Genomic DNA, 11,716 nt, shown 5'->3' with positions numbered 1-11,716 from the left:
TAATTACCTGTTAGTGACCTGTAATACCAGGTAAATTTAAATGTCACTTTTTTTGCATAAAATGTGTCAAATAGACCATCAAACTTTATCTGAAAAATCAATTAGGCCCTCAAACCTTTTACAGTCGCAATTAGGTACATAAACATATTCATTTAGTTCATCAATGCGTAATTACCTGTTAGTGACCTGTAATATCATGTAAATTAAAATGTCACTTTTTTTGCATAAAATGTGTCAAATAGACCATCGAACTTTATCCGAAAAAATCAATTATGTCCTCAAACCTTTTAAAGTTGCAATTAGGTACATAAACGTGTCAATTTAGTTTATAAGGTGTAATTACCTGTTAGTGAACTGTAATACCAGGTAAATTTAAATGTCACTTTTTTTTTTTTTTCATAAAATGTGTCAAATAAGCATCAATTAGGCTCTCAAACTAATTAGAGTTGCAATTCGGTACATAACCATGCCGACTTATTTAATAAAAACATAATTACATGTTAGTAACCTGTAATAACAGGTAAATACAAATGTCACTTGTTTTTTTTTTGACAAATACAAATGTCACTTTTTTAGCATAAAATGTGTCAAATAGGCCATTGAAATTACCTGAAAAATCAATTAGGCCTTAAAGTTTTTAAAGTTGCAATTAGATATATAAACATGTCAATTTAGTTCATCAAGGCGTAATTACTTGTTAGTGACCTGTAATACCAGGTAAATGTAAATGTCACTTTTTTTTTTGCATAAATTTTCTCAAATAGCCAATCGAACTTTATTTGAAAAATCAATTAGGCACTCAAACCTTTTAAAATTGCAATTAGGTACATAAACATGTCAATTTAGTTTATAACACATAAGTACCTGTTAGTGACCTGTAATATCAGGTAAATTTAAATGTCATTTTTTTTTGGAATAAAGTGTGTCAAATAAGTATCAATTAGGCTCTCAAACAATTTAGAGTTGCAATTTGGTACATAAACATTCCAATTTAGTTTATCAAGTCATAATTACCTATTAGTAACCTGTAATAACAGGTAAATGTAAATGTCACTTTGTTAGCATAAAATGTGTGTAATAAGCCACAAAACAGTACCTGAAAAATCAATTAGGCACTCAAACATTTTAAAGTCGCAATTAGGTATATAAACATATCAATTTAGTTCATCAAGGCGTAATTACCTGTTAGTGACCTGTAATACCAGGTAAATTTAAATGTCACTTTTTTTTCATAAAATGTGTCAAATAGACCATCAAACTTTATCTGAAAAATCAATTAGGCCCTCAAACCTTTTAAAGTTGCAATTAGATACACAAACATGTCAATTTAGTTTATGAGGTGTAATTACCTGTTAGTGACTTGTAACACAAAGTAATTTAAAGGTCACTTTTTTTGCATAAAATGTGTCAAATAGGCATCAATTAGGCTCTCTAACTATTTAAAGTTGCAATTCGGTACATAAACATGCCAATTTAGTTCATCAAGGCATAATTACCTATTAGTAACCTGTAATAACAGGTAAATGTAAATGTCATTTTTTTTATCATAAAATGTGTGTAATAAGCCATCAAACTGTACCTGAAAAATCAATTAGGCACTCAAACTTTTTAAAGTCGCAATTCGGTACATAAAATATGCCAATTTATTTAATCAAAGCATAATTACCTGTTAGTAACCTCTAATAACAGGTAAATGTAAGTGTCACATGTTTTTTTTGACAAATATAAATGTCACTTTTTAGCATAAAATTTGTCAAATAGACCATCGAAATTTACCTGAAAAACCAATTAGGCCCTTAAAGTTTTTAAAGTTGCAATTAGATATATAAACATGTCAATTTAGTTCATCAAGGTGTAATTACCTGTTAGTGACCTGTAATACCAGGTAAATGTAAATGTTACTATTTTAGCATAAAATGTGACAAATAGGACGTCGAACTTTACCTGAGAAAATCAACTAGACCCTCAAACCTTTTAAAATTGCAATTAGGTACATAAACATGTCAATTTAGTTTATAAGGAATAATTAGCTGTTAGTGACCTGTAATACCAGGTAAATTTAAATATCACTTTTTGTTTGCATAAAATGTGTCAAATAGGTATCAATTAGGCTCTCAAACAATTTAAAGTTGAAATTTGGTACATAAACATTCCAATTTAGTTTATCATGGCATAATTACCTGTTAGTAACCTCTAAAAACAGGTAAATGTAAATGTCACTTTGTTAGCATAAAATGTGTGTAATAAGCCATCAAACTGTACCGGAAAAATCAATTAGGCCCTCAAACATTTTAAAGTCGCAATTAGGTACAAAAACATATCCATTTAGTTTATCAATGCGTAATTACCTGTTAGTGATCTGTAATACCAGGTTAATGTAAATGTTAATTTTTTAGCATAAAATGTGACAAATAGGACATCGAACTTTACCTGAAAAAATCAACTAGACCCTCAAACCTTTTAAAATTGCAATTATGTACATAAACATGTCAATTTAGTTTATAAGGCATAANTACCAGGTAAATTTAAATGTCACTTTTTTTTGCATAAAATGTGTCAAAGAAGTGTCAATTAGGCTCTCAAACTAATTAGAGTTGCAATTCGGTACATAAATATGCCAATTTATTTAATCAAAGCATAATTACATGTTAGTAACCTGTAATAATAGGTAAATACAAATGTCACTTGTTTTTTTTGACAAATATAAAGGTCACTTTTATAACATAAAATGTGTCAAATAGGCCATCGAAATTTACCAGAAAAATCAATTAGGACCTTAAAGTTTTTAAAGTTGCAATTAGATACATAAACATGTCAATTTAGTTCATCAAGGCGTAATTACCTGTTAGTGACCTGTAATACCAGGTAAATGTAAATGTTACTTTTTTAGCATAAAATGTGACAAATAGGAGTTGCAATTAAGCCACAAAACAGTACCTGAAAAATCAATTAGGCCCTCAAACATTTTAAAGTCGCAATTAGGTACATAAACATATCAATTTAGTTCATCAAGACGTAATTACCTGTTAGTGACCTGTAATACCAGGTAAATTTAAATGTCACTTTTTTTGCATAAAATGTGACGAATAGACCATCAAACTTTTTCTGAAAAATCAATTAGGCCCTCAAATCTTTTAAAGTTGCAATTAGATACACAAACATGTCAATTTAGTTTATGAGTTGTAATTACCTGCTAGTGACTTGTAAAACCAAGTAAATTTAAATGTCACTTTTTTTTTTGCATAAAATGTATCAAATAGGAATCAATTAGGCTCTCTAACTATTTAAAGTTGCAATTCGGTACATAAACATGCCTATTTAGTTCATCAAGGCATAATTACCTATTAGTAACCTGTAATAACAGGTAAATGTAAATGTCACTTTTTTATCATAAAATGTGTGTAATAAGCCATCAAACTGTACCTGAAAAATCAATTCGGCACTCAAACTTTTTAAAGTCGCAATTCGTTACATAAACATGCCAATTTATTTAATCAAAGCATAATTACCTGTTAGTAACCTATAATACCAGGTAAATATAAATGTCACATGTTTTTTTTGACAAATATAATTGTCACTTTTTAGCATAAAATGCGTCAAATAGGCCATCGAAATTTACCTGAAAAATCAATTAGGCCCTTAAAGTTTTTAAAGGTGCAATTAGATACATAAACATGTCAATTTAGTTCATCAAGGCTTAATTACCTGTTAGTGATCTGTAATACTACGTAAATGTAAATGTTACTCTTTTAGCCTAAAATGTGTCAAATAAAACTCTGAACTTTACCTGAAAAAATCAATTAGGCCCTCAAACCTTTTAAAATTGCAATTAAATACATAAACATGTCAATTTAGTTTATAAGGCATAATTATCTGTTAGTGACCTGTAATACCAGGTAAATTTAAATGTCACTTTTTTTTTTTGCATAAAATGTGTCAAGTAAGTATCAATTAGGCTCTCAAACAATTTAAAGTTGAAATTTGGTACATAAACATTCCAATTTAGTTTATCATGGCATAATTACCTGTTAGTGACCTGTAAAAACAGGTAAATGTAAATGTCACTTTGTTAGCATAAAATGTGTGTAATAAGCCATCAAACTGTACCGGAAAAATCAATTAGGCCCTCAAACATTTTAAAGTCGCAATTAGGTACAAAAACATATCCATTTAGTTTATCAATGCGTAGTTACCTGTTAGTGATCTGTAATACCAGGTAAATGTAAATGTTAATTTTTTAGCATAAAATGTGACAAATAGGACATCGAACTTTACCTGAAAAAATCAACTAGACTCTCAAACCTTTTAAAATTGCAATTATGTACATAAACATGTCAATTTAGTTTATAAGGCATAATTAGCTGTTAGTGACCTGCCATACCAGGTAAATTTAAATGTCACTTTTTTTTGCATAAAATGTGTCAAAGAAGTATCAATTAGGCTCTCAAACTAATTAGAGTTGCAATTCGGTACATAAATATGCCAATTTATTTAATCAAAGCATAATTACATGTTAGTAACATGTAATAATAGGTAAATACAAATGTCACTTGTTTTTTTTGACAAATATAAATGTCACTTTTATAACATAAAATGTGTCAAATAGGCCATCGAAATTTACCAGAAAAATCAATTAGGCCCTCAAACATTTTAAAGTCGCAATTAGGTACAAAAACATATCCATTTAGTTTATCAATGCGTAATTACCTGTTAGTGACCTGTAATACTATGTAAATTTAAATGTCACTTTTTTTTGCATAAAATGTGTCAAATAGGCCATTGAAATTACCTGAAAAATCAATTAGGCCTTAAAGTTTTTAAAGTTGCAATTAGATACATAAACATGTCAATTTAGTTCATCAAGGCGTAATTACCTGTTAGTGACCTGTAATACCAGGTAAATGTAAATGTTACTTTTTTAGCATAAAATGTGACAAATAGGACGTCGAACTTTATCCTGAGAAAATCAACTAGACCCTCAAACCTTTTAAAATTGCAATTATGTACATAAACATGTCAATTTAGTTTATAAGGCATAATTAGCTGTTAGTGACCTGCCATACCAGGTAAATTTAAATGTCACTTTTTTTTGCATAAAATGTGTCAAAGAAGTATCAATTAGGCTCTCAAACTAATTAGAGTTGCAATTCGGTACATAAATATGCCAATTTATTTAATCAAAGCATAATTACATGTTAGTAACCTGTAATAATAGGTAAATACAAATGTCACTTGTTTTTTTTGACAAATATAAATGTCACTTTTATAACATAAAATGTGTCAAATAGGCCATCGAAATTTACCAGAAAAATCAATTAGGACCTTAAAGTTTTTAAAGTTGCAATTAGATACATAAACATGTCAATTTAGTTCATCAAGGCGTAATTACCTGTTAGTGACCTGTAATACCAGGTAAATGTAAATGTTACTTTTTTAGCATAAAATGTGACAAATAGGACGTCGAACTTTACCTGAGAAAATCAACTAGACCCTCAAACCTTTTAAAATTGCAATTAGGTACATAAACATGTCAATTTAGTTTATAAGGAGTAATTAGCTGTTAGTGACCTGTAATACTATGTAAATTTAAATGTCACTTTTTTTTTTTTTGCTTAAAATGTGTCAAATAGGTATCAATTAGGCTCTCAAACAATTTAGAGTTGTAATTTGGTACATAAACATTCCAATTTAGTTCATCAAGGCATAATTACCTGTTAGTGACCTGTTGTAACCCCGCGGTTTTTTCCGACAAAGTTAAGGCTCGAAAATATTTTTTTTAGGCTATGACACTTATGAGATGATCTCTCGGTACTTCAGAAGGATTTTTTTTTTAAGTAAGACTAATTATCGATAAGCTGCGAACTACGTACCAGTCACGAACCGAGAAAATTTTAAGGATATAGATTCAGTTCGAATTTTCTAGAATTTGGATTTTTAAGTATTATACGATTAAGCCTGAATTTCTAGTTAGTTCAAGAAAAATTTCAAATGGACTGTAAGGGATAAGTTGTTACGGACTCTGTACCTATATTTAGCGGAATACCGAAAAATTCCCAAACTTGGTGATTTGCGACGGGAATATTTTTAGGATAATTTTGGTATTAGAATTTTCCCGAATTAAGTTATAATACTCCGAACATTCATCTGATTTAAGCATAAACTGGCCAATTAGATTTGAGATCTTCTAAGGACTCCATGGAGTGTTGACATGTGGCAAGTAAATCTAAGTTGGATTGAGCAATTAATGAGGCATTAATGGAAGTATGGCCTAGTTGCACTTGTTACTTGTAGTTCAAGAACAAAATCACACCAAGATCACCTATCTCTCTCTCATTTTTGGATTTTACACTTAGAGAAAGAAGAAGAGAAATAATTTTAGTCTTCCATTGTGATCCAAGAACACCCTAGGCAATTCTTCAACTCCAAGGACTCTACTCTAGGTAAGAACTTCGGTTTTGTTCGGATTCTACCCCTCCTAAGACTTAAGCTTGAACTTAAGTGTTAATGTTTAGTGCATGAAAAATATTGTTATTGTGGTGATGTTGTAGGGGACTTTGAATCCAAGGAAAGATCTAGCACTTCTTCGGTTTTAAAATCTTCCATCGAGGTAAGGAATCCCTTAAGTTGGCCCAATCACTTGAAGGTAGACAATTGCTAGGAAATTACATGATTAGGAATTTTTACGTGAAAATCATGTGCTATGTTATAGATCTAAAAGTTGGCTCAAATTCTCTACCTTGATTTTTGGTAAATTTACTAGGCATGTCCATAGCTAATTTATGCATGTATATGTTGTATTTATGCCCATATAGGCTTATACTTGTGAAAATAGTGAAAAGAAATAAGGATAGTCTCTGGCAGTAACTTCCGAAATTTACTGGGAAAAATCAGTAAGGTATTTTGATCCCATTTTTTTTAGACATGTAGTTCTATAAGTGTAGAACCCGCATATAAAATTTCATAATGATCGGAGTAGTATAAGTATGGTTTTCGAATTTTTTTCCAAAACTGGTCCAGAGAGAAAAACTCTGGACAGCACACTGCCAAGGGCAAAAATGTAATTTTCTGTGTTTATTCGTGGATCAAAATGACCAAAACTTTTTATGGACATCAAGTACTATAAGTTGGGGTTCTACCATAAAAATTTCAAGTGAAAAAGAGTTCGGGAACTATTTTTACCGGCTCAATCTTTCGGATTGCGCCAAGCTGAAATTTTCTGAAAAAGAATGGTTAGAAACAATTTTGACAAATATTATTTTTGTGCATTATATTAACGTGGAAAATAATTATGTTTTGAACATTATTGTGACTCCTGTACTTGAATTTCTGTGATATGACTAACACTAACCTAAGTGTGTGGGTTGGGGAAATATACTTGAGTAAGTATATTGGTTATGGAGTCGTGTAATAATACTTAATGAATGTGAGGGAGTCTGTATGATTAATCGGTACTGCAGAGCGAAGTTCCTTCGCTGAGTGAAATGGTGAGGGGTCTGTACGATTAATCTATACTGCAGAGCGAAGTCTATTCGCTGAGTGTTGTGTGACAGGAAGGTGGGTGTTGTGTACCCCACGTGTGAATTAACGGTGGGTGTTGTGTACCCCACATGTGAATTAAACATGGATGTGTTGTGTACCCCACGTGTGACTTAAGCGTGGATGTGTTGTGTACCCCACGTGTGAATTAAACGTGGATGTGTTGTGTACCCCACGTGTGAATTAAACGTGGATGTGTTGTGTACCCCACGTGAGAATTAAAAAGTGGATGTGTTGTGTACCCCACTTGTGAATTAAAGGTGGATGTGTTGTGTACCCCACCTGTGAATTAATGGTGGGAGTTGTGTACCCCACGGGTGATGTGCGAGAGCTAACTGTCGGGTGTCCTAACAGTTGTGTGGGCGTTGTGTACCCCACGGGTGAATTAATGGCTGTGTTATGTGCCGAAATTACTGATGTAATGTGAAATTTGCTTGTTGTTAGACTGCTTGCAGGTAGACTGCGATTGCTGGGTAACGTTTACCTTACCTTATTGTATTACTAATTGTGGTTTCGAAAACCTTTGTTTATTTTCGGGTGATCATGGATATCCTTACTTAGCCGTCGCGCTAACTACACTTCGTTGTGTCATTTATTAGATGCAGTCTAGCGTGGGCCCCTGGGGCCGATGAGCTTTGAATAAGATGGGAGTCGAGGTTGAAGACTACTCTATCCTAGAATAGACACCCTGGGAGGATTAGTTTTATATGTACACCGTTGAACGTTGATGTGGTTGTTGATGTTGTAAGTTTTAGCCTTAACGTTTGGGTATAGGAGAGATACCTGAGCGTGGCGGTAACACCCAGTTTTCTGCTGGTTAGACGCTTCCGCAATGTATTGTATTATTAGGATTTTGTAATAAATCCAAGTTGTGAAAATTGGGGTGTTACACCTGTAATAACAGGTAAATGTAATTGTCACTTTGTTAGCATAAAATGTGTGTAATAAGCCATCAAACTGTACCGGAAAAATCAATTAGCCCTCAAACATTTTAAAGTCGCAATTAGGTACATAAACATATCCATTTAGTTTATCAATGCGTAATTACCTGTTAGTGACCTGTAATACCAGGTAAATTTAAATTTCACTTTTTTTGCATAAAATGTGTCAAATAGGCCATCGAAATTTACTTGAAAAATCAATTAGGCCCTTAAAGTTTTTAAAGTTGCAATTCGGTACATAAACATGCCAATTTAGTTCATCAAGGCATAATTACCTGTTAGTGATCTGCCAATTTAGTTCATCAAGGCATAATTACCTGTTAGTGATCTGTAAATTTAGTTCATCAAGGCATAATTACCTGTTAGTGATCTGTAATAACAAGTAAATGTAAATGTCACTTTTTTAGCATAAAATGTGTGTAATAAGCCATCAAACTGTACCTGAAAAATCAATTAGGCACTCAAACTTTTTAAAGTCGCAATTCGGTACATAAACATGCCAATTTATTTAATCAAAGCATAATTACATGTTAGTAACCTATAATAACAGGTAAATATAAATGTCACATGTTTTTTTTTTGAAAAATATAAATGTCACTTTTTAGCATAAAATGTGTCAGATAGGCCATCGAAATTTACCTGAAAAATCAATTAAACCCTTAAAGTTTTTAAAGGTGCAATTAGATACATAAACATGTCAATTTAATTCATCAAGGCGTAATTACCTGTTAGTGATCTGTAATACTACGTAAATGTAAATGTTCCTCTTTTAGCATAAAATGTGTCAAATAGGAAATCGAACTTTACCTGAAAATATCAATTAGGCCCTCAAACCTTTTAAAATTGCAATTAAGTACATAAACATGTCAATTTAGTTTATAAGGCATAATTATCTGTTAGTGACCTGTAATACCAGGTAAATTTAAATGTCAATTTTTTTTGCATAAAATGTGTCAAGTAAGTATCAATTAGGATCTCAAACAATTTAAAGTTGCAATTTGGTACATAAACAATCCAATTTAGTTCATCAAGGCATAATTACCTGTTATTAACCTGTAGTAACAGGTAAATGTAAATGCCACTGTTTTAGCATAAAATGTGTGTAATAAGCCATCAAACTGTACCTGAAAAATCAATTAGGCCCTCAAACTTTTAATAGACGCAATTAGGTACATAAACCTATCAATTTAGTTCATCAAGGCGTAATTATCTAGAAGTGACCTGTAATACCAGGTAAATTTAAAGAACACTTTTTTTTTTTGCATAAAATGTGTCAAATTGGCCATCGAAATTTACCTGAAAAATCAATTAGGCCCTTAAAGTTTTTAAAGTTGCAATTCGGTACATAAACATGCCAATTTAGTTCATCAAGGCATAATTACCTGTTAGTGATCTGCCAATTTAGTTCATCAAGGCATAATTACCTGTTAGTGATCTGTAAATTTAGTTCATCAAGGCATAATTACCTGTTAGTGATCTGTAACAACAAGTAAATGTAAATGTCACTTTTTTAGCATAAAATGTGTGTAATAAGCCATCAAACTGTACCTGGGAAATCAATTACGCACTCAAACTTTTTAAAGTCGCAATTTGGTACATAAACATGCCAATTTATTTAATCAAAGCATAATTACCTGTTACTAACCTGTAATAACAGGTAAATATAAATGTCACTTGTTGTTTTTGACAAATATAAATGTCACTTTTTAGCATAAAATGTGTCAAATAGGCCATCGATATTTACTTGTAAAATCAGTTAGGCCTTTAAAGTTTTTAAAGGTGCAATTAGATACATAAACATGTCAATTTAGTTCATCAAGGCGCAATTAACTGTTAGTGACCTATAATACTAGATAAATGTAAATGTTACTTTTTTAGCATAAAATGTGTCAAATAGAACACCGAACTTTACCTGAAAAAATCAATTAGGCCCTCAAACCTTTTAAAATTGCAATTAAGTAAATAAACATGTCAATTTAGATTATAAGCCATAATTACCTGTTAGAGACCTGTAATAACAGGTAAATTTAAATGTCACTTTTTTTGCATAAAATGTGTCAAATAGACCATCAAACTTTATCTGAAATATCAATTAGGCCCTCAAACCTTTTAAAGTTGCAATTAGATACACAAACATGTCAATTTTGTTTATAAGGTGTAATTACCTGTTAGTGACCTGTAATACCAGGTAATGTAAATGTTACTTTTTTAGCATAAAATGTGACAAATAGGACATCGAACTTTACCTGAAAAAATCAACTAGGCCCTCAAACCTTTTAAAATTGCAATTAGGTACATAAACATGTCAATTTAGTTTATAAGACATAATTAGCTGTTAGTGACCTGTAATACCAGGTAAATTTAAATGTTACTTTTTTGTTTGCATAAAATGTGTCAAATAAGCATCAATTAGGCTCTCAAACTAATTAGAGTTGCAATCCGGTACATAAACATGCCAATTTATTTAATAAAAGCATAATTACATGTTAGTAACCTGTAATAACAAGTAAATACAAATGTCACTTGTTTTTTTTTTTTGACAAATACAAATGTCACTTTTTTAGCATAAAATGTGTCAAATAGGCCATTGAAATTACCTGAAAAATCAATTAGGCCTTAAAGTTTTTAAAGTTGCAATTAGATACATAAACATGTCAATTTAGTTTATCAAGGGGTAATTACTTGTTAGTGACCTGTAATACCAGGTAAATGTAAATATCACTTTTTTTTTTTGCATAAATTTTCTCAAATAGCCAATCGAACTTTATTTGAAAAATCAATTAGGCACTCAAACCTTTTAAAATTGCAATTACGTATATTATCATGTTAATTTAGTTTATAAGGAATAATTACCTGTTAGTGACCTGTAATATCAGGTAAATTTAAATGTCACTTTTTTTTTTTGGAATAAAATATATCAAATAAGTATCAATTAGGCTCTCAAACAATTTAGAGTTGCAATTTGGTACATAAACATTCCAATTTAGTTCATCAAGGCATAATTACCTATTAGTAACCTGTAATAACAGGTAAATGTAAATGTCACTTTGTTAGAATAAAATGTGTGTAATAAGCCACAAAACAGTACCTGAAAAATCAATTAGGCCCTCAAACATTTTAAAGTCGCAATTAGGTACATAAACATATTAATTTAGTTAATCAAGGCGTAATTACCTGTTAGTGACCTGTAATATCAGGTAAANATTAGGCACTCAAACCTTTTAAAATTGCAATTACGT

The sequence above is a fragment of the Ipomoea triloba genome, chromosome 9, assembly GCF_003576645.1.
Source record: "Ipomoea triloba cultivar NCNSP0323 chromosome 9, ASM357664v1".
NCBI classification, from domain to species: Eukaryota; Viridiplantae; Streptophyta; class Magnoliopsida; order Solanales; family Convolvulaceae; genus Ipomoea; species Ipomoea triloba.
This window is presented reverse-complemented; position numbering follows the sequence as displayed.